Source organism: Phyllobates terribilis, unplaced genomic scaffold (genome assembly GCF_046119375.1).
Source record: "Phyllobates terribilis strain yellow unplaced genomic scaffold, ASM4611937v1 Scaffold_11__3_contigs__length_659146591, whole genome shotgun sequence".
Classification (NCBI taxonomy): domain Eukaryota; kingdom Metazoa; phylum Chordata; class Amphibia; order Anura; family Dendrobatidae; genus Phyllobates; species Phyllobates terribilis.
Genome location: NW_027362771.1, coordinates 491585765 through 491610083, shown reverse-complemented (window position 1 = coordinate 491610083; position 24319 = coordinate 491585765). Strand labels below are relative to the sequence as shown.

Genomic DNA, 24319 nt, shown 5'->3' with positions numbered 1-24319 from the left:
TAAACTTTATTTTATTCTTTTTTTTACAGGTTCTTTGGTACCCAGGTCTGGATGAGAGTCTCCTCTCATCCAGACTTGGGTACCATCCGCACATTGATTCCGCATGCGGAAACGCAAAATTAATGAACATGCTGCGGATTTTTGACCGCAGTATATACGCTGCGGAAAAATCCACAGCATGGGCATTGACGTTGCGGAATGCCATTGGGGACCATGGGGTGCGGACATACATGCGTTTTACAAGCGTTTACGCTGCGGAAATTCCGCAGCATATATGCTTGTAATACGCAACGTGGGCACGCAGCCTTAGACTTGATATGTAATTATTCTCCAGGTGGAATGCGCTCCCAGAACACAGTACGATCCTGGGCACTTGTGAAAGCACTCAAGGTGTTTCAATAGGATTGCGCTGCAAACCGTGAACAGGAGGAACCTACAATTAACCCACCCAGTGGAATTATTTACAAGTTTATTATGACATCAAAAAGGTCAGTGCAACCAGCACTAATTTACTATATATTCGAATATTGATAATGCACTTAGATTCTGCGCTCTCTCCCCTCTCTCCACTTTTCTTATTTTAAGTTCTAAGACTTGGTCACACCACCATACTTTTTCTCATCCAATAGAATCAGGCCTTTTGATCAGAGTTTGATCATAGTGTGATCTGATTTTCTAGGATGTGGAGAATATAGGCAAACAAAATTTCTCCATTTTCTTCATTGTGTCAGTCCATGAAAATCGTACCTCACTCAGATGTCATCAAAGTGCAGTCTGATGTTTTCCACGGACCCATTAACTTGCTTGGCTATGTGCGATCCGATAATCGGATGCAAATCAAGCATTCTGTGATTTTTATCCTTGGACAGACTGCCCATTAGAATAATATTAGTTGGAGTGCTACCTGATGTTTTGTCGGATCGCACTTGGATCGAAAATACGGCTGTCTGCAGGAGACATAATGTTGAGGCACGCAGGGAGAAAAGACTTCCGGTTTCTACATAGAGCTTAAGGATTCAGCTAGTCAGTATTTAATCATGTGATGCCATAGACCTAATGGAAAAGAGAAGGATTAACTGGGAAAAACGCAAAATGAGCAATTGTAAATACACAGTGCTATATAATATGATGACTGCAATATATTAAGAGGATAAAACCTTTGATGGGAGGAGGAGTGCTTCTTTAATGAGCAGGGTACTGTATCTGTATACTGTATATAATAGCATTACATTATTATGTACATGCACTGATTGGTGATACAACGCTTGTGCTTCATCAATGCTTCACTGAACTGACTTCAAGGATATTGGTTGAGAAATGTCTGAAAATCCAATCAGAGGCCATTGTTCATGGTCTCTTCCTGAACAACACCTTATTCTATATATTTTCAGCAAAAGTGTTCCTGTGACTTGCATTGATGATTTGCTTTGTACTCAGGTTTTCTTTTTACCTCTTTGTTGGTGGCACAAGTATTGTGTACATCTGAGCCATTATAGAAAGCACTGAAATAAGTACTTGATCCTAGGTTCAAGGTTAGGTATGCAGTACTTAAGGTATATGTAGGGAAGAGGTGAGATCAACACCCTACTGAATATTATTAAGGTATTTCAAAATCACATAATAAATATGAATGTGGCAAATGAAAAGCATTTATTGTATAGTGATAATAATAAAGAGTTTGACTTTTGAACAATACAATTCACATTACCATATAATGTATTAAAAAACTGGAAACAAACAAATGGGTGAAATGCTATAAAAAGTCCATCACTGTTTCTTTGGGGTTTTGTTTTTATGGTATTTATTGTCCTGTAAATATGGCAGAATGACTGAGCAGGTATGTATGATTGCGGCAATACGAAACTTGTATATTTTTAGTGACAATTAGTGGATAATTCTTTTTGTTTATGTCGCCATTTTCTGGTAGGGGTAACTTTTTAATTTTATTTTATATTTATGTTGATGCACCTGTGTTCAGGCTTGTTTTCTGTATGTTAAGCTGACTTTTTTACTAGTATCATTTTGGGGCACATCTAATATTTTCATTTCTTTATATTACCTCTTTTGGAAAAGTGAGGCGACTAAAAAGAAACAATTCAAATTTTTTCCCTTTAACGTGTATGCCACACAAGTAAATCATTCTACATTCTGATAGATCAAAATCTTATGAATACCAAAAATGTTTATTTTTTAATAATTTTTATTTCTTTATTTTTGAACTGGGAAACAATATTTTTTTAAGCACTTTTTTACTTTATTTTCTTTAGTCCCTTAGTAGACTTGTGAATGGTATTGCAGTTTATGCTACTCGATCGAGGCCTGAAATAGGCTCCAGCTGCCATGGTAATCCATCGCAACCTGTGTCACTTATATGACACTGTCAGATATTGACAGCAGCATTTAAGTGAAGTAGGTTAATAGCAGCGATTACAGCTACAGTTAGGTCCATATATATTTGGACAGAGACAACATTTTTCTAATTTTGGTTCTAGACATTACCACAATGAATTTTAAACAAAACAATTCAGATGCAGTTGAAGTTCAGACTTTCAGCTTTCATTTGAGGGTATCCACATTAAAATTGGATGAAGGGTTTAGGAGTTTCAGCTCCTTAACATGTGCCATCATGTTTTTAAAGGGACCAAAAGTAATTGGACAATTGACTCCAAGGCTATTTCATGGACAGGTGTGGGCAATCCCTTCGTTATATCATTCTCAATTAAGCAGATAAAAGGCCTGGAGTTGATTTGAGGTTTGGTGCTTGCATTTGGAAGGTTTTGCTTCGAAGTAAACATGCGGTCAAACGAGCTCTCCATGCCGGTGAAACAAGCCATCCTTAAGCTGCAAAAACAGAAAAAACCCATCTGAGAAATTGCTACAATATTAGGAGTGGCAAAATCTACAGTTTGGTACATCCTGAGAAAGAAAGCAAGCACTGGTGAACTCATCAATGCAAAAAGACCTGGGCGCCCACGGAAGACAACAGTGGTGGATGATCGCAGAATAATCTTCATGGTGAAGAGAAACCCCTTCACAACAGCCAACCAAGTGAACAACACTCTCCAGGAGGTAGGTGTATCAATATCCAAATCTACCATAAAGAGAAGACTGCATAAAAGTACATACAGAGGGTTCACTGTACGGTGCGAGCCACTCATAAGCATCAAGAATAAAAAGGCTAGACTGGACTTTGCTCAAAAACATCTAAAAAAGCCAGCACAGTTCTGGAAGAACATTATTTGGACAGATGAAACCAAGATCAACCTCTACCAGAATGATGGAAAGAGAAAAGTATCGCGAAGGCGTGGTACAGCTCATGATCCAAAGCATACCACATCATCTGTAAAACACGGCGGAGGCAGTGTGATGGCTTGGGCATGCATGGCTGCCAGTGGCACTGGGTCACTAGTGTTTATTGATGATGTGACACAGGACAGAAGCAGCCAAATGAATTCTGATGTATTCAGAGCCATACTGTGTGCTCAGATCCAGCCAAATGCAACCAAACTGATTGGTCGTCGTTTAATACTACAGATGGACAGTGACCCAAAACATAAAGCCAAAGCAACCCAGGAGTTTATTAAAGCAAAGAAGTGGTATATTCTTGAATGGTCAAGGCAGTCACCTGATGTCAACCCAATTGAGCATGCATTTCACTTGTTAAAGACTAAACTTCAGACAGAAAGGCCCACAAACAAACAGCAACTGAAACGCCCACAGTGAAGGCCTGGCAGAGCATCAAAAAGGAGGAAACACAGTGTCTGGTGATGTCCATGAGTTCAAGACTTCAGGCAGTCATTGCCAACAAAGGGTTTCCAACCAAGTACTAGAAATGAACATTTTATTTACAATTATTTAATCTGTCCAATTACTTTTGGTCCCTTTAAAAACAGGGTGGCACATGTTAAGGAGCTGAAACTCCTAAACCCTTCATCCAATTTTAATGTGGATACCCTCAAATGAAAGCTGAAAGTCTGAACTTCAACTGCATCTGAATTGTTTTGTTTAAAATTCATTGTGGTAATGTCTAGAACCAAAATTAGAAAAATGTTGTCTCTGTCCAAATATATATGGACCTAACTGTAGCTCCGATTGCTGCTGTTAGAGGCAGACACTGACTTCAATTTTATAAAAAAAACACATTCACCAAAATGCGGACTTTTTGTAATTTGCTTCCGCACAGATTCAGCAGAACGGTGGCCACTGGCTGCCATTTTTCTGGACCGTAAACGGCCATCAAAAGGATTAAAAATCCTTATACTCACCACTTGCCTCTCCAGCCCTTCTGGTACTTACCATCACCCGTCTGGTCTTCGACCATCTACTGATTCCCGCCGCTCACATTGAAATCCTCAGTACTCTTACAGTTAGAAGCTGTGGTGGCGGAGATAGGCTCAGAGCGTTGGTAGTGCACTCACCTACCCCGCAGAGTCTATCACCTTGGATCCAGGACATCTTCAGAGAGGATGGCGATGTAAGAAACTGTAGTAAGTAACTGCAGCGCTGCCCCCTGATGACATCCTGTTCCAGGAGGGATGATGGATGCTGCAGGGAAGTGAGTGCAGCCCCAGCTTTCTGAGATGTCCTGTTTGATACTCCTCTCAAACATAATGTCACAGGAAGTGAAGTAAAAAAACACATTTAAGGATTTGCAGGATAGGGAGAAGTGTAGAGTGTTGTATAATAAATCTAATTACAAAAGTGATTATTTTGAAAAAATAATTATTTATAAAGGGCATATTAAATACTGGGCCAACCCTTTAACTTGTAAATTAAATGTTTTAACGCAAAAAAATGCTAGAATTGCCATTTTTACATCTCCACACCTCCCCCAAAAATGAAATGAAAAATTATCAAATCATTACACGTAGCCTACATTAGCACTAATAAAAATGCCACACAAGTATCAAACCCTCACACAGCTTCATCAATGGAAAAAGGAAGCTGTTATGTTACACAAACCAATATTAGATTTTTTTCACAAAATTGAGTTTTTTTTCACCATTTAAAAATCTGTAGTCAGTATTTTATGCCCCAACCTAATGGCAAAAATAGAGGCGGTTTAATGCCGAGTAAATCCTTACCGTTCTTGTAGAAAGCTGTTGAGAAATCCGTAATTGAAATAATATTCTAAGGAGTTGCAGGTGCAATGGGTGGACACTGCACTTACACCTCTCCTGCCTCTCTCCCTGTTCCCCACCCACTGGCTGCCTCCTGTCACTAACCGTCAGGTTGCTGGAACATGAATGACCTGTCAGTCCGAGACAGGAGGCATGCAGCAGGTGGGGAACAGGGAGAGAGGCAGGAGAGCTGTAAGTGCAGCGCCCGCCCAATGCCCTTGCAACTCATTAGCATAAAATGTAAACTATATATTTCTTTAAAACACGAAAACAAATTTCTACAAGAATGGTAAGGATTTAATTGACATTAAAGGGCCTTTACATACAGTACATTAGTTTGGGGTATAAAATACTGATGAAAGGCTCTCCTTATAAAACAAGTTTCGAATCACTGTAATCATAGTCACCTGGAGAATCATGTTGCCAGCTCATTTTTCATGCACAATGATCGCTGTAAAAGCAAAACTCAAAAAACAATAATCGTACAAAAACAAGCCTATATAGGGCTCTGTTGATGGAAAATAAAAAGCTACAGCCCTTAACACAGGGAGGAAAAGGAGAATGCAAAAGTGGAAAACGGCTGTGGCAGGAAAGGGGTTGAAATCGTAACATAAAAGGTTCAGTTGCACTGACCAGTTATACAGTATATTAGTAGTTATGTGCTATACTATTCCAGACATGTAATTCACAGTGCATCGATTCGCAGCTAAAATGTATATTTATGTCACAGTGAGTTGCGGCAAACAGCAAACTCAGCTCTGTTTTGCTTGATCAGTTTCTTTATGAAATGCGTGTTTTCTTCTAGCGCTGTCAGTTTTCCAGGCACCCACACAAAATGACTTTCCTGCTGCCTTGTATGAAGGCAGATAGAGCTTTTTATTTCCTGACTTAAGCACATTACCTGCTCACTATCATATATAGTTATGTATTGCAATAATGTCTAACGATCCTTCCTCAGTAAACATTTCACAATTTCTCATGAAATAAAAATTAAAGGCATGTTTATAATGAGGAATAAAGTAATTTGAGGATTTTATTGTCGACTGTAAAACTTATGTAAGAGTCAGTACCTCTAGGCAGAGGTCCCCAACCTTTTTTGCACCAGGGACCGGCTTTAAGCAAGACCAGTTTTCCATGGCCCGGTAGGGGTGGGGGCGGGGCTTTGGTCATATGGGGGTGGGGTTATGGAGGGGTGGAGCTGTATGGGGAGGATGCTGGCGGGACCTCGGTGTACAGCGCTGCTAAGTAGCAGCATTGTACATTGAGCGTCAGTGTATACAGCGCTGCTGCTTAGCAGCGCTACACACTGAACACCGGTACCGGGAGCCGCGTCACTGAAGCCAGTCTGCTGCCCCAGCACGCCCCACATAACATGTTCTGCCGGGGGCGTGTCAGTGAGGAGAGCCTGCCGCCCCACCCCGTCAGGAACACACCATGCTGTGCAGGAGGGCCGCGTCACTAAGACCCGCCCCGTGACGTACAACAGGTACCATGCTGTGCTGTGGAGGGCTGCGTCACTAAGACCCGCCCGACGCCCCACCCCGTCCTGCATAATGTTCTCTGCCGGGAGCTGCGAGCTGTCACGGCTATGGCAGAAAACATTATAAATCCACACAGAGCGAGCTCTGACCAGGAGCAGGGCCGCGGAGCTAGCTGTCAGCGGCGCCGCGGACCGGCTGAAAAACCCCAACGGCCCGGTCCTGGTCCGCGGACCGGCGGTTGGGGACCTCTGCTCTAGGCGATACTCCCCCACGCTTTCTTGTGTTTGTTCCTTGGCTGCTTTTCTTCTCTACTTCGTTACAGGACAGCAAGGATCAGTGACTACAGTTTAATAGCAATGTCCAATAGGAGGGTTAAAAGGTCATTCCCCCAAAAAACTACTTATTCCCTATCCCAAATTCCTGGGACTTCCAGGGATCCTAAGATCAGGGCTTTGAAACCTGAGAACAGGGATCTGCAGGCTTATCCTGTATGAAGAAGTGGAGGTGTGCATGATCGGGCGCTGCTCCATTAATTGTCAATGGGGCTGCTGAGCATAGTTCTCGGATTTCTCCTGTAGTTCCATAGATAATGAATGGAGCGGCCATTAAGTATGCGCACCCCCATCCCATTCAAAGCAGGGCTGCGGAGTCCCATTCTCGGGGTTCCAAAGCCTTGAACTTTGGATAACTGGGAGATTCAGTGGTTGGACCCCTGGCAATAAGCATTTACGCCAAACCCTAAGGATATCGCTAACGATAGGGGATAGCTTGTGTTTTTGGGGAATAACTTTTTAATCTGTTTTTGCCCCAGGATTTACACTGCAGCCAAGTATAAAGTGGAAATTGGCTGTGGTGTACAAACATAAGCCTGAAACAAGTTAACCAGATCAGGTAATCAGAACTGATGCATAAAAAGACATAAATAGTGGGAAACAGCATTGTAGAAAAATCCAGTTTGGATGGGTGCAGGCATCCTGATGATTAACTGAAATCCATAAGAGAAGTAGGAAAAAATTAGGAACAGAGCAGCACTCCAAAAATTCCACTAATTAAGAGATTTATTTTTTCTAAAACATGTGAGACACGGATAGCAAATACAGTAGAAGACAATCAGAACTGACACACATATGTACAAGTGTCAGTAGGAGAAAGCCTGGGTATCCAATTATTTTGCTGTGTATGGCAAGTAAAAATATATTTTTTTCCAATACTTTTTAGAATATCTGCTTGCTGACAGAAAATTGAATAATTCAATGTTTGCATTCCAGATCTGAAAACTATTGACCAGGTCCAGCTTACACCGGTTGTGAACTTTTTACAGTGTCAGTTTCTATCATCGAAGGTAAGATGGCTCACAGTCCTGAAAGTCAATATTGCATTGATTTGTTTTACTATAATGCAATTACAGAACCCTCTGCAATCCATTTGGTGGTCTCATTTTTGAGAAGCTAAATTGTAGGCAGTCATGAGCTTCCATCTTTGCATGTACTGTAATCTCGTTTGGAATAAGGGGCAAAACAAAACAGAGCCTCTTCATCAGTAGAGGTATGCTGTAGCATTGTGGCGCTTTCACTGTCGTACCCAAAATAGCTCTCTGAATGGATACATATAACCCATGTACAGTAGGTAGCAAGAATTGGATTTGCCATTCACGTCTTCTGCACAGTACGAAGATTAAGCTTTATGATTTCAAGTGGCTGCATATAGCTTGTGAGCAAAGTTACAGTGATGCAACAGACATCAATAGGTCCCTCCATCTTTAGCTCTCCACTCTCTCAGCTTACTCCCCTGCAATACCCGTGCTCCAGCCTGGCAGGCTCAGTATTCATTTACTAAAGCTCCCAGGTCTGGCCTACATGCCAGCTTCAGTTTCTCTATTCCACTGTGCCATCTCAGGGTACTCACTACTGATGAGCGAGTATATTCTGTTAACCCTTTCGGCGAGCATGCTCGTCGGGTGCTCGCCGAGTATCTTCAGCGTGCTCGGGTGTTATGTTTTAGACACTCCGTGTGCATGATTTGCGAGTGTTTGACAGCTTTAATACATGTGAGGAATGCCTAAGAAACAAGCATTCCTCACATGTATTAAAGCTGTCAAACAGTCGCAAATCATGAGCACCGAGTGACTAAAACATAACACCCGAGCACGCCGAAGATACACGGAAAACACCCGAGCATGCTCGTAAATGTTGAGTAACGAGCATGCTCACTCATCACTAGTTCTCACTAAACCACGGCTTCCTCCTTAAGACTTCCTACTCTGTATTCCAGAATCTGAATTCGCCAGTCTATCTTCCACACTAACAGACAAGGTTGCCTTCTGTTCTCTGGTCTCTCTTTCTGCCACCTCTTGCTACAGGTAGTTTTGGGACTTGCCAGTTCTCCTTCCCAAACACACATCGGTATGATAATCTGCTGGAATGTCACCTTCTACTTTCCTAATTACAACTTTAACTGGCTAGAACCAGGAACTAACTTCCTCCTAGCTCCCTTGTAACGCCTCACATCTGGTCCTGCTCCACAGTCTTGTGTTCGCTAATTCTGACTGCCCAGAAGTCAGAGGTAAAGGTCTCAAGCTCTCAATGTAAGTCTATGCGGGGCTCTTTATGGCACTTACAATAAGTTGTGACTTCCGGATCATTCAGCAAACATTGGAGCACTCCAGGAGGTCACAAACTGCTGAAGACCATAAGGAGTGGCGCTGATAAAAGCTGAAAATGGCAGCTGGTTAGTATAAACCTAGGGGCAGGGAACTTACCACCACTCCAGCAATGCAATAGAAAAAAAATGTTGGAGTGGTTCTTTACCCCTGGCATCCCCAACTATCTTCCTGCTACAGCCCACATGGGAGATAAACACACACAATTCCAACATTTTGAAAATTGCATCACACAAAGGACCTGATGCATCGAGACCAGCGTTGTTCATGCTGGTCTTGTTGAGGAGGGGTGCTGGAGTCAGATGCTCCTGATTTATGAAGAGGTGTATGCATTGGGCCCAAAGTATTCAGAGAGGGTGTTAGACAGCTTTTCTTTTACAGAAGCATAAATTAGTGACAGAAACCCAGATTCCAATGCTGGATCACTTACTGGACTTCTTGCTATTGTTTTGATAAAATGCTGCTTTATCTGCTGTAGGTCCACAAGTTGTTTGCATTAATGAGCAGCCTCAGAGGCAGTAAATGTGTTAAAAAAAACAAGACGTATTTTAATTAATTTCTCTGCATAAGTTTTGAAATTGCCATATTATTAATAACAGATCAATACAAGTCTCCATAGGCAGAGGCACATCTAGAGGGGAGCAGGTGGGGCATTTGCCCTGAGCGCAGCTGGCAGGGGGTCTCCATCGGAGTGCCTGATTTGGCAGTCCGTGGTGTCTCCCCTGTGGCTGCATTTTGCCGCTCCCCGGACTGGAAACCGGCCGCTCCCTGAGCCAGGCCACATGTCAATATGACAGCTGACTCAGAGAAGGTGCAGCTCGCCGCCTTCCAGTGATCAATTGTACTCGCGTCTGAAAGATGTCTCTGACATCCTTGACAATCAAGGGCCACCAAAAGTGGCGAGCAATCAGCTTTTTTGCACGTACATTTTTGGTGTATATAATACACATATACCTTTATTTTTACCAGCTGGAGCCTGATTTTATCCTCACCTCTGAATCCTAAGATCTTATGTCTAGTTTTTGGTTGTTTTTTTCTTATGTATTTTGTATTCTCTCCACTGTTTTGTGCAACAGCTTTTCACAACTAACCCTTCCCCCCTTTTTTCCTGGAAATTGCTTGAATGTGCATGTGACTCGCCCCCTGGGCCGTGAGGTACTCGGAACCGGGCCTTCCAGTGTACGGTGCTGATGGGGGTAGTAGTGGCAACCTGGTCCCGTGGCTCAGGGTGGTCAGACCAGTGGCAGTCTTCTATATGTTTTGCAATGTCCGACTACGCCACCCGTGGATTGCGGTCAGAGTGAACCGCCGCTGCAGGGCAGACCGCTGAGGCTGGTGTTGTGGGTGCAGCAGTGAATAGTATAACTCCCCATGGGAGGAGTGTAGCCTCAGGGTAGTGAGCGTAGATGGTGGGGGTTGTGGTGCAGGGCGTCCCAGTACCGTTAGTGCTGACGAGGTAAGAAACACAAAGACAACGTGTTGCAGTCCAGGTTCTTTTACTCACAGTTCGTATACTCCAAGCCACTTCTGTACAGGTAGTGACTGCCCAAGCCGTGCTGCGTTCACCAGGTGAGGGGCTCGGTCAACCCCCAGGCAATTCAGGAGCAAGGCACAGAACTCCCTTCTATCCTTCCTCTGGCCGTGCCCCACCAGTGACCAAACTTCTGTCCGGCTGCCTCGGGCCTTCTCTGGGAGAACTTGGCGCCAGCCTCCCTGGCCCTATGTGGTGCCTTCCTAGTAGGTTTAGCGAGGGGTCACACCAATAAATGATCACAACCTCCGGTTCTTGGCTGAGGATTATTTACCTCCACCAACTTGGGATTCGGTACCCTTTTCTTGCCTGACCCGTCACCCGTATTCTCCTGGGTCCTTAGGATACCTTCTACCTTCGTGTTCCTGAGCATTTCTATTCTTTGGTTCCTTCACTTTCTGTTCTGTTCCTTTCTCTTTCTGGTCTGTTCCTTTTTCTTCTCTCCCTCTCGCCCTGCCCGTGTCCCTGGGCCTGGCCCTGGAGCAGAACTCCAGCGGAGCCTCTGCTCCCTTTCTCCTCCACTCTCACTTTCTCCTCACAGACTGAACACTATTCTAAGATGGTGCCCACCTTTTATACCTCCTCCTCCGTGTCTGAGCCCAGGTGACCTGCATCCAATGAGCTCCTTCCTATGCTCAGAACCCAACCCCTATCTGCTCCTACACCACTGGGTTTTCCTCCCCCCTCCCCACTCCAGCCAGGGACATAGTCAGTTGTGCCTGCATATATATATACTAGATGGTGGCCCGATTCTAACGCATCGGGTATTCTAGCATATGTCTCCCGACCCTCCTTTATAATGCCCCATGCAGGAAGTCACATCCCCCGCATATAATGCCCCATGCAGGAAGTCACATCCCCCGTATATAATACCCCATGCAGGAAGTCACATCCCTCGTATATAATACCCCATGCAGGAAGTCACATCCCCCGCATATAATGCCCCATGCAAGAAGTCATATCCCCCGTATATAATACCCCATGCAGGAAGTCACATCCCCCGCATATAATGCCCCATGCAGGAAGTCACATCCCCCGTATATAATACCCCATGCAGGAAGTCACATCCCCCGTATATAATGCCCCATGCAGGATGTCACCTCTCCCCCATATAATGCCCCATGTAGGATGTCACCTCTCCCCCATATAATGCCCCATGTAGGATGTCACCTCTCCCCCCCATATAATGCCCCATGTAGGATGTCACCTCTCCCCCCCATATAATGCCCCATGCAGGAAGTCATATCCCCTGTATATCCATCCCCCCATAGTGCCCCATGCAGGTCCCCTATGGCCCCATACAAAAAAAAAAAATCCAATACTCACCTCCCTTCTCAGCTGCTTCTCTGGACTCCAGCGTAGCCGGCATGTTGACGCTGTGCGCTGTGACCGGTCAGGAGAGAGCGCGGTGTAAAGACGTCACCGCACCCTCTGACCTGAGACGTCACAGAGCATCAGCGGAAGACACAGGAGCTGCTGCGGAGGCATGGGGAGGAGTAAGTATGACGCCGGTGCCAGGGTCCTGATCGAGCGGAGGGAGGGACGGGAGGAGAGGGGAGGGACGGGAAGAGAGGAGAGGGGAGGGGAGAGGAGGGGAGGGGTAAGTATGACACCCGGTGCCGGGGTCCGGATCGAGCGGAGGGAGGGACGGGAGGAGAGGGGAGGGACGGGAAGAGAGGAGAGGGGAGGGGAGAGGAGGGGAGGGGTAAGTATGACACCGGGTGCCGGGGTCCTGATCGAGCGGGGGGAGGGACGGGAGGAGAGGGGAGGGGAGAGGAGAGGAGAGGAGAGGAGAGGAGAGGAGGGGAGAGGAGGGGAGGGGAGGGGTAAGTATGACGCCGGGTGCCGGGGTCCTGATCGAGCGGGGGGAGGGACGGGAGGAGAGGGGAGGGGAGAGGAGAGGAGAGGAGGGGAGAGGAGGGGAGAGGAGGGGAGGGGAGAGGAGGGGAGGGGAGGGGCGTCACACTTGTCCTCGGGAGATAAGCGGTCGTAGCCGCTGATCTCCCGACGATAGCCGCATGTAGGTCAGCAGCGCCTGCAGTCGGGGGACTTATGCTGCGAGTAGCCGGCTGCATCTCCCGGTTGCATCTCCCTGCTGCCGCTGACCTCCGTGCCGCACATGAGCCGCTAACGGCCGCCATGTTTTTCAGAAATACCGCATCGCTGATTGGCCGCAGCCGGACCAATCAGCGACCCGGGATTTCCAGGACAGACAGACAGACAGACAGATGGGATAAGACAATTATATAGTAGATAAATGGGAGCACCGTAGAGCTGTCCACCGGAAATGGGGTGTGTGTGGTGTATGCAGCTAACTGAGCCCTGGTCCACACTCCAACCTTACCCGGGAGTGGAATACCACACCTCTGGATGAGGTGCAATACCCCTGTAGCGGCCGAACCCTCGGGGCGCTACACATGCTGTGCTCAAATAGTCCCTTGGATGTTTTATTTGTGGGTCTCCCTTAGTGCATAGGTATACTATATAGTTTATCCTTGTCCCAGAAGAGTGCAGGGTTTTGATATTTTTTTTCTTTTTTCATGCTGACCGCTGTTTACACCAATGAACATGCCAATAAATAAAAAAAACAAACAACAACTATAAACTACTAAAATGGCACATATCTGTGGAAGTTATAGTGAGATCTGTGACTACAGTGTTCTTTTTTTTTCTCAACCATGTATTATTAATACACATTACTGATGAGTGATGACTTATTTTTTTCTTCAACACTTTCCCATATCTCTTTTCCTTTTAATTGTTCTAACCCCTCACCTGGTCACTATCTACACCATCTTCCCCTCCTCTACAGTAATTGTACTACCCACCAGTTCTTAGTTTAAACACTTCTTCCAGCTTCTAGCAATTCTTTTTCCCCAACACAGCTGCTCTCTACTAGTGTGGAGCATTCCGATACTGAAATATTGGGTATCGACCGATATTCGCTGTATCGGAGCTCCGATACTGAGTTCCAATACTTTTAGAATATCGAATACCGGAATTGGAAGTTCCCATAATGCTATGAACCAGTTTGATTTTATTCAGCCAATGAGGATCCTAAGAAGTGTGGGCACATCCTGTTAGGCATGTTAGGCATGTTAACTAATGGCATGGCTGTGATTGGCTGCTGAAATGATGTCATCATGCACTATAAAAGCCGCCGCCGCCATTTTGGGTTCACTCTGCTGTGAATTCAGTTAGGGACAGGATGCTGCTGTTCTGAGGGACAGTTTGAGCTAGCGATTTGCTTTATTGTGCTTTACCCAGGCTACTTTATAAACCGCTGTGCGAGAAGCTTTCTTTTGCCTTGCAGCGCTAGTGCACAGTTCTCTGCACTGTTCACGGCTGTCTGCGAGGTCTCTGTGTGTGAGTGCAGCTCATGCTGTAGTGTGTTCTGCAGCCATGTCCGGTTGTAGTCCGCTCAGCGTGCGTCACTGCCTCATACATTGTCCTTTTTTGCATTAGTGCTGCTCATTTTTCCTGATTTCTCCTATTAGTGTGGTTCCACCCGTATCCAGCTAGATTGCTTCCAAACACACTATATAGGAGTGTAATGCACATGCCCGGGCTGAGTGGCGTGTGCGTGTATATGTAGTGATTCCACTGGACCGTGCCGGAGAGTGAATGCCTGGAGGGGCGTAACTAAGTATCCACCCAATCCGACCAGGGTCGCACGACGGCATACGACGCCAGTGCACCAAGGAGGAACCGAGCAGAGGGACCAGGTGCTACTCCAGGAAAGACCCCGGACACGGCTGTTGACCCACACAGGGGAATACAGGAACAGGCAGGTTAGGCTGGCACACAGACTGCTGGGTATAGGCAGACACGGCTGGTATGCAGACTGGCGGATGCTGGTAAGCACGACTGGTATGCAGGCAGGGAGGTACTGGCAGGTACGACAGGTTGGAGCACCGAGTGGATAGGACCCAGTACAGACTGAGACTCAGGAACAGAACCGCAGATGCGGTGGACAAACACAGCAGAGTGAGGCCGCCCAGAGCGGCGAGCAAGAGCAGAACAAGACGAGACCGCCTGGAGCGGTGAGCGAGAGAAGAGCAGGACAAGGCCGCCTGGAGCAGTGAGGGAGAGAAGCAGGACGAGACTGCCGGAGCAGCGAGCAAAGGGTCAGAGCAGAGCGAGACTGCCGGAGCAGCGAGCAAAGGGTCAGAGCAGAGCGAGACTGCCGGAGCAGCGAGCAAAGGGTCAGAGCAGAGCGAGACTGCCGGAGCAGTGAGCAAAGGGTCAGAGCAGAGCGAGACTGCCGGAGCAGCGAGCAAAGGGTCAGAGCAGAGCGAGACTGCCGGAGCAGCGAGCAAAGGGTCAGAGCAGAACGAGACTGCCGGAGCAGCGAGCAAAGGGTCAGAGCAGAGCGAGACTGCCGGAGCAGCGAGCAAAGGGTCAGAGCAGAGCGAGACTGCCGGAGCAGCGAGCAAAGGGTCAGAGCAGAGCGAGACTGCCGGAGCAGCGAGCAAAGGGTCAGAGCAGAGCGAGACTGCCGGAGCAGCGAGCAAAGGGTCAGAGCAGAGCGAGACTGCCGGAGCAGCGAGCAAAGGGTCAGAGCAGAGTGAGACTGCCGGAGCAGCGAGAAAAGGGTCAGAGCAGAGCGGAAACTGCAGGAGCGGTGAGCAAGGCAGAGCAGAGCGGAAACCGCAGGAGCGGTGAGCAAGGCAGAGCAGAGCGGAAACCGCAGGAACGGTGAGCAAGGCAGAGCAGAGCGGAAACCGCAGGAGCGGTGAGCAAGGCAGAGCAGAGCGGAAACCGCAGGAGCAGTGAGCAAGGCAGGGCAGGCAAGAACCGCCGTAGCGGTGAGCAAGGCAGAGCAGAGGGGACAGGGCTCTGTTCACACGGAACAGACTGGAAGGGAGAGGCAGAACCAGGTACACACAAGATACTTGCAATGAAGTAGCGAGTGGACTCTAAACTCACAAACGGGAGTACAGGGACAACGAGTAGGAGTTAGGTACGGGATCAGATTCTGCAGGAAAAGGGAAGGTACGGACATAGAGAAAAACAGGTAACAGGCTAGGAGAGTATTCAGACAAGAACAGACACAGCAGCAAGATATAGGAGCGGTTCTAGGTATGCGGCCCCTAGAAGGCGGAAAAAACAGGCTAGGAGCGTGTTCAGACAGGAACAGGCAAGATACAGAAACGGGTCTAGGTATGCGGCCCCTAGAAGGCGGAAAGAACAGGCTAGGAGTGTGTTCACACTGGCCTGGAAATACAGCCTCCAGGATACGCAGAAGACAGCAGGCTAGAAGATAGTTCAGACAGGACACAGTTCAGACACGGGAACTGATACCGCAAGGCAGGAAACATAGACAGGACCTGGCACATCAGTGACTAGAAGCCAACTGACAACACAATGCTCAGGCAAGGATTCCAGGAAAGAGCTGGGTTATATACCAGGTGACAGACAGCAATAGGCTGAGGAAGCACAAGGGGTGTGCCCGCAGCAGCTACAAGAAGCAGGAAGTGATCGGGCGCCGCCCTTAAGCAGAGAAACAGAGGCAAGCAGACAGCATGGAGGAAAGCCAGAGTGATAGTCTGGACTGGAAATCAAGTGCACGCTCTTGCACAGTGGGAGATGGACCACTATGCAAGGACGCGGCCAGGTATGTTACAATGAGTAGATAGAGAAGCTTTCTTTTGCCTTGCAGCGCTAGTGCACAGTTCTCTGCACTGTTCACGGCTGTCTGCGAGGTCTCTGTGTGTGAGTGCAGCTCACGCTGTAGTGTGTTCTGCAGTCATGTCCGGTTGTAGTCCGCTCAGCGTGCGTCACTGCCTCATACATTGTTCTTTTTTGCATTAGTGCTGCTCATTTTTCCTGATTTCTCCTATTAGTGTGGCTCCACCCGTATCCAGCTAGATTGCTTCCAGACACACTATATAGGAGTAGATAGAGAAGCTTTCTTTTGCCTTGCAGCGCTAGTGCACAGTTCTCTGCACTGTTCATGGCTGTCTGCGAGGTCTCTGTGTGTGAGTGCAGCTCATGCTGTAGTGTGTTCTGCAGCCACGTTGGGTTGTAGTCCGCTCAGCGTGCGTCACAGCCTCATACATTGTCCTTTTTTGCATTAGTGCTGCTCATTTTTCCTGATTTCTCCTATTAGTATTGTTCCATCCGTATCCAGCTAGATTGCTTCCAAACACACTATATAGGAGTAGATAGAGAAGCTTTCTTTTGCCTTGCAGCGCTAGTGCACAGTTCTCTGCACTGTTCATGGCTGTCTGCGAGGTCTCTGTGTGTGAGTGCAGCTCATGCTGTAGTGTGTTCTGCAGCCACGTCCGGTTGTAGTCTGCTCAGCTGCGTCACTGCCTCATACATTGTCCTTTTTTGCATTAGTGCTGCTCATTTTTCCTGATTTCTCCTATTAGTGTGGTTCCATCCGTATCCAGCTAGATTGCTTACAAACACACTATATAGGAGTAGATAGAGAAGCTTTCTTTTGCCTTGCAGCGCTAGTGCAGAGTTCTCTGCACTGTTCATGGCTGTCTGCGAGGTCTCTGTGTGTGAGTGCAGCTCATGCTGTAGTGTGTTCTGCAGCCACGTCCGGTTGTAGTCTGCTCAGCGTGCGTCACTGCATCATACATTGTCCTTTTTTGCATTAGTGCTGCTCATTTTTCCTGATTTCTCCTATTAGTGTGGTTTCATCCGTATCCAGCTAGATTGCTTGCAAACTATATAGGAGTAGATAGAGGAGCCTTTCTGCAGCCTTGTGCCCTGCAGCCCCAGCCAGATTAGTATTAGCCTATTTTTTGCAGCCTCATCTATTGCATTGTAGGTTACCTTCCTGCATTGTAATGGCTACAAAAAGTTTGTGATACTATCGGTTTTACATCTTTGTGCACATCCAGTGTCTTTTTGTGAAAAAAAAAACGTAAATAAAGTTCACCAAACACTCCACTTTACAGTTGTGTAGGCCACATTAGCTCATATTAAAGTCTAGTCCACACTTTATAAAATTAGTGTTTCTTATACCTGTTAGCAGCTGTTCAGGAATAAGCACACTAAGCCCTTAGTACTTTTCTGCCTATCTTTATCAGTCTACCAAGATGAAGAAGGCAGGGAGTAAGGCATGTGGTCGTGGGCCTGGAGTTTCTGCAGGGAGAGGACATGGGGATTCTGTGCCTGCTGCGGGCACCAGTGACTCAGCATCCCCCAGTTTTACCAAGGAACAGTCCTTTATGCGCAGCTTTGTAGGAGCTCGCCGTACCCCACTGCTGCGGGTGGACCAAATTGAAGCCGTTGTCGGATGGATGGCAGCTATCGCATCGACTTCAATTAGTTCCAGATCCTCTCAGGTCCTGTGCACTGAAGAGCACCCATCTGTCTCTTCACCACCTGCCAAATTGCCCAGGCAGTCAGAGAGCCCTGGACAGGAGCCATCTCTACTTCTGTTCTCTGAATCTCTTGGCTTGGAAAGAGGGGGCCAGCCAAGCAGAATTCTAGAATTTGAAGAAGAGGTAGTATGCAGTGATGTGCAACCGCTTTGTCTCTCTGAATCTGAAGAGGCGGGTGGGCCAGTGCCTATGGTCAGCACACCTCAGTACGCATCTGATGATGAGACTCAGGTGCCACTTTCTGGTGCGTACTGTGCTCTCGAGACTACCCTGGAGAAGCAGTTGTTTGAAGAGGGTAGTGTAGATGATGAGGTCCTTGACCCATCATGGCGTGAGGTACAGGAAGGTGGTGGGAGCAGCTCTGAGGAAGAGATTCCCCGAACGGCCCAAAAAGGAGGGAGAGGGAGGGGGCAGACTTGGTTGCCTGTAGCCTCCACTTCGGCACCCATTAGGAGCATGCATCTTCCAAAACCCAAAACAGGTGCTCCCAAGACTTGCAGTGCCTGGTCCTTTTTTGACACAGTTGCAGATGACATTTGCTTTGTCAAATGCAAGCTGTGTAATCAGAAAGTGAAAAGAGTGAAAAGTGTCAGCAACCTCAATACCACAAATATGTGGAAACATGTGCGGACCAAGCACGTGGTGGAGTTACAAAAACACACTGAAGACCTAGGCCAACCTACAGCGCCACCTACCACCTCTTCAGCTCGTGTTGTAGCCTCTTCCTCCAGCTCAAACACAGCTGGTTCGGCTTCCTCACAGGATCGCCATGGAAGAACCTCTGGCACTGTTGTACAGAGACACAGTGTCATTCCACCCACAGCACCACGTTCCCTGTCATCCTCACACTCTCAGGCCAGTCTACAGCCATCGCTAGCACAGGCATGGGAGAAAAGGCGCCCATACTCGGCAAACCACCCCCGAGCACAGGCTCTGAATGCTGGCATTGCAAAACTACTGTCCCTTGAAATGCTATCATTCAGGCTGGTGGAGACTGACACCTTCCGTAACTTGATGGCATTGGCAGTCCAACAATACAACGTGCCCAGCCGCTTTTATTTCAGCAGGCAAGCCGTCCCTGCCCTGCAACAGCATGTGGAGGGAAAAATTAAACATGCGCTACAAAACGCCGTCAGTAGCAAGGTCCACCTGACCACCAATGCGTGGACCAGTAAGCATGGACAGGGACGATACCTTTCCCTCACTGCCCATTGGGTAAATGTTGTGGAGCCGGGTACAGATCTTGAGAGTGGCGTTGTACGTGTTCTGCCAACTCCAAGGATTGCAGGAATCCAGTCTGTACACATTGACTCCTCCTCATACTCCAGTTCCTCTGAATCAGTGCTGCAGGAGCCGTCACGGTCTACCTCCACATCGACCCGTGAACGTTACCTGTTACTACCGATATGAGCACATCCATGGCCAAACGTCAACAGGCCGTATTGAAATTAATTTCATTGGGGAATCGAAGCCACACAGCGCAGGAGCTCTGGAAAGCCATGAAGCAGCAGAGCGACGTGTGGTTTGTGCCAGCGAATCTCCAGCCTGGCATGGTAGTGTGTGACAATGGCCGAAATCTGGTGGCAGCTCTGGGCCTAGGCAACCTCACTCACATCCCATGTCTGGCACATGTGCTCAACTTGGTCGTGCAGAGTTTTTTGAGGGACTATCCGGATCTTGATGCACTGCTGCACAAGGTCTGCATAGAGTGCGCTCACTTTCGGCGTTCCAGCATCGCAAGCTCTGCTGCGCCGATTACGCCTTCCGGAACATCGCATCATATGTGACCTACCCACCAGGAATTCAACGTTACATTTGTTGGTGAGGTTGTGTGAGCAGCAGGCAGCAGTAATCGAGTACCAGCTGCAGCAGACGCAAAGAAGTCGCACTGCGCGCCGTTCACACTTCACCACCACTGAGTGGGCCTCTATGAAGGACATCTGCCACGTTTTGCGTGCCTTCGATTATTCCACACGGATGGCGAGTGCAGATGATGCACTAGTCAGCATGACTATCCCCCTTATCTGTCTGCTTGAAAAAACACTGCAAGCACTAAGGGAGGAGGTTTTGGAAGAGGTGGAGGATGAGGAGTCACAAATGCCATCTGCTTCTGTACAGTCTGGCAACGTGGTTCCTCATAAAGGCCTAGGCAGGGGACACTTTGTGAGGAGGATGAGGAGGAGTCAATGGAGGAGCAAGACATCTGTCCAGAGGAGGGAGGTACACAATGCTCTAGTAGTCAGTATCTAGAGCGAGGGTGGGGTGATGCAGAGCTGGCAGAGTTCACGCCTCAAGCAGGGGACAGCGCTTCTTGGCCAGTTGGCAGTCTGCAGCACATGGTTGATTTCATGCTGCAGTGCCTGAGAAACGACCACCGCATCGCCCACATTCTCAACATGGCTGATTATTGGGTGTCCACCCTCCTAGATCCTCGCTACCGGGACAACTTACCAAGCCTCATAACACCGTTGAACCGGGAGCGTAAAATGCGGGAGTACCAAGACACACTGGTGCATTCCATCATGTTCTCCATTCCAACCGAGAGCAGTGCTGCTAGTGCTTTACAAAGCAGCTCAGTACATCGAGGCAGTGGAGGAAGCTCTGCACAAAGAGGGAGCAGAAGCTGCGCCTCAGCACAAGGCAAGACTAGTATGGCCCAAATGTGGCAAAGTTTTGTGTCCCCGCCACAAATGTCTACACCATCACAGACGGCTCCAGTCAGCAGGAGGCAACGTTTCCGTCAGATGGTGACAGACTACATGTCTTGCCCTCTCAGTGTACTCCCAGACGGCTCTTTCCCCTTCAAGTTTTGGGTCTCTAAGCTGGATACATGGCCAGAGCTTAGCCAGTATGCATTGGAGGTGCTGGCTTGCCCTGCTGCTAGTGTATTATCGGAACGCGTCTTTAGTGCCGCAGGTGGTGTACTAACAGACCGTCGCATGCGACTATCCTCCGATAACGTTGACCGGCTTACTTTTCTCAAAATGAACAAGGCCTGAATCTCTCATGAATTTGCCAGTCCTCTTCCAGAATAAATAATTGGTTGGCAACAGTATCCAGGTCTCCTGTTGTGTTCATGTTTCTACCACCTGAACTGTAATCCCTGGGCTCCAACACCGCCAGTTGCTGCTCAGAAGTGCCGTCTGCACAGTCAACACTTGCTCCAGTGTTATTGGGGTTCAGTAACGTCAGCTGATCCCCTCCTGTGTGTCCGGCAATTTCTCCTGCTCTGTCCACATTGACACTACTACTGATTTTAAACTTGCTCCAATTAGGCCTCTGGCTCCTCTCTGTTTTTAGTATTTACCCTGGGTTCCAGCACAGCCAGCTGTTTCCCAGCAGTGTCTTTGGCACGGGTACGCCCTCCTGCCCAGCCTGGTTCCAGCACGCCAGCTGTTTCCGGGTAGTATCAACGTCACTTTGCCTTCAATACGTTGTCCTGTCGTGTTGCGGTCGGGTTAGCCGACTCTATGGTGGCTGCAGTTTAGGTGACTCCTATGTGGGCTGTGGGATCTGGCAATGAAGGCTGGTTCCATAGTGCCAATAGGACAAGCACCCCTTGTAGGACTGTGGGTTTCGGTAACTCCGGCCAGCTCGCGGCCTTGCAACTTTTTTTTTCATGTGTACCTTCTGCTGCCTATCTGAGTTCCAGTACCATTAGCTGGTTCTTTGGAAGTCAATCTTGAATATGTCCCCCTGGGTTCTAGTAACATCAGCTGGTTCCAGGCAGTGCCTTTGGCTTAGGTGCCTCCTTCTCGGTATCCGAGTTCCACCAACGTCTGCTGGTCCTTGGTAGTGCTTTCTGGCACAGGTACCTCCTGCTTAGTAACCGGGTTCCAGTACCATCAGCTGGTCCTTGGTAGTTCCATTGGTTCTTGTACCTTCTGCTACCCATCCGGGTTCCAGTACCGTCAGCTTGTTCTCGACAGTTCCTCAGCCTTCTTGTACCTTCTGCTACATTTCCAAGTTCAAGCTTTTTGAAATGGTTTTTGGTAATCACTCTGGATCTCCCTGACGACGACCCTGAAGACCACCCCAAAGAAGACCAAGAAGATGACCACCAGAAAACCAAGAAGCAGAAGAACATTATCTTAGGCGTCAGTCTGGTGCAGGATTCGAAATGGGTCCAGGAACTTCTGTTGTCTCCCATTTCAGTCCAGCCATGGCTGATGCTGCTCAGCATCATCATCAGCCTCAACGCCTAGCTGGTCCACGAGCACTGTTTATCTCCCAGGTAGTTGTGCCTAGCAATCTAAAGCCTGGGTTGCAGAGGGAGACAGGGCTTGTGGAATCTAAGTCCAGGATTTGCCGCACTGAGCATGTCCGTGACCTGGCGGATCATGATTGGAGGGTTGGCACCCACCTGACCCGGTGACCTGGCACCGCCTGATTGGTCCACGGGTAACGTCACCAATGGTGCGTCGGTGGGTGGGGCTTAGTCTTTAAAAGGCCCACCCACAAACATGGCGACGCGCTCAGATCATTTGAGCATGATGCTGTTGTGTGGATGTCCTTGGTCCACGTGTAGTTTCCTCAGGCAGGTCTATTGAAAGTAGGCAGGTAGCTTCGCCTTGCAGTCTGGCTCTGTCAGTAGGGGTTGCCTTACACCCCGAGCAGCCTGCAGACGTCCTACTCCCTGTAGACACCTGTGGACCACGTGGAGAAATACTCCTCTGTCCGGTAGCACGCCGGCAGAGGGCACGTACCCGTCGGCGTGAGTCACACACGCATCTTAGTGCCAACTCCTACTGCGTAGCGCCTGTATCGCAGACAGGGCTACTGCTTTTCCCTCCCTCGCACGTCTCCTTGCGGTTCTTGGAGATTGTGTGAACCGCTGTAACACGCTCCGTGTGCTTTAACACGGAGTGGTTTATCAGTTAAGTAGGTGCATTCTCGGATGCTCTTCTCCCGTGCAGTTAACGGAGATAGAGCGTACCGCTATACCCGTTCCTGTGTGCAGAAACACGGAAGGGTTTAATATTTAAGTTTGTCGCTTTCCTTTCCACCCGGAAAGTGTTCGGCAGCAGTCCACCAGGCTGCATTGCGGACCCCGGGGTCGGTTGCGTTCCATTAAATTAAAGTTGTTTGCAAACGCCCTCCTAACACATTAAGCATAAGACTAAAAATCAGAGCAAAAGATATGATCTAAATTATAAGCAGAAGAAGACTAAGCAGTGTATGGGGGTGAGTCCGTTCCTCCTCGTGGTGCCCCTGGAAAATACCTGCTGCTGCAGGCCAAACTGAACGTGGACAAATCTTGTTGTAAATCTTTTGTGACAGGTAGAACGGAAGGTGTAATCTTCAAACTTTTATAGATAACAACTTCAGGAATGCCTGTCACAAATAAGAATATGATGAAGAAGAAGAATATGAAGAAGATGAAGAAGTAGAATATGAAGAATAATAATAGTTGAATAAGAAGAATATGAAGAATGCAAAAAAAAGAATAATAGGAAGAAGGTGAAGAAGAAGAAGATGAATAAGGTGAAGAAGAAGTTGATGAAAAAGATGCTGCTGCTGAGGATGATGAAGGAGAAAGTGTGGGAGAAGTAAAAAAGAAGGTGAAGAGCATGTAAGTAGTGAAACATAAATATCTGACAAAATATAAAAAAGCTTAACATAGTCAATATTTCCGTAACTCCGAACATCTTAAAAAAAATATTAATTCCTGCTATTCCATTTGATTGGGCTAAACCTCTATGCCTTTATTGTCTCCTCCATCTCCCCCAATACATTCTACATTATTCTTACTTGTTTTCCTTCATGTAGAATTAACCTACAAGGAAAGAAAGGGTTTATTTTCATTCCGATATTTGTGTCCCGTTGACTTGCATTGGTTTCTGGTATCGGAATCGGCGATATCCGTTACTTTTTGGGTATCGGTCCGATCCAATCCGATCCGATATTTCCCGATATCGGAAGGTATCGCTCAACACTACTCGCTACCCATTGAGGTGCAACCTTTCCCTAGCATAGAGCCTATAGCCAACAACAAAGTCAGCCCAGTCCCCTAGGAATCCAAAACCCTTACTCCTTCATCAATTGATGAGCCACTTATTTACCTCCCTAATTTTCTGCTGCCTTCCTTGTATGGCACATGATACAGTTAGTATTTTCAGAAAATACTAAATTTGAGGTCATTGTTAGTAAAATAATTTTAAGGCTTCTATATTAGTGAAAGAAAG

At 47.5% G+C, this 24319-nt stretch overlaps 1 protein-coding gene across 1 annotated transcript in view; it reads right to left on the bottom strand.

The window, feature by feature from the left end:
* The window catches only part of LOC141166648 (prolactin-releasing peptide receptor-like), a 731196-nt gene that overhangs the window by 317641 nt on the left and 389236 nt on the right, over positions 1 to 24319 (bottom strand). Inside the window, exon 2 of the mRNA XM_073653548.1 lies at positions 905 to 1053. The gene's annotated coding sequence lies outside the window, so the exon portion shown is untranslated. The remainder of the gene's footprint in view (positions 1 to 904; positions 1054 to 24319) is intronic.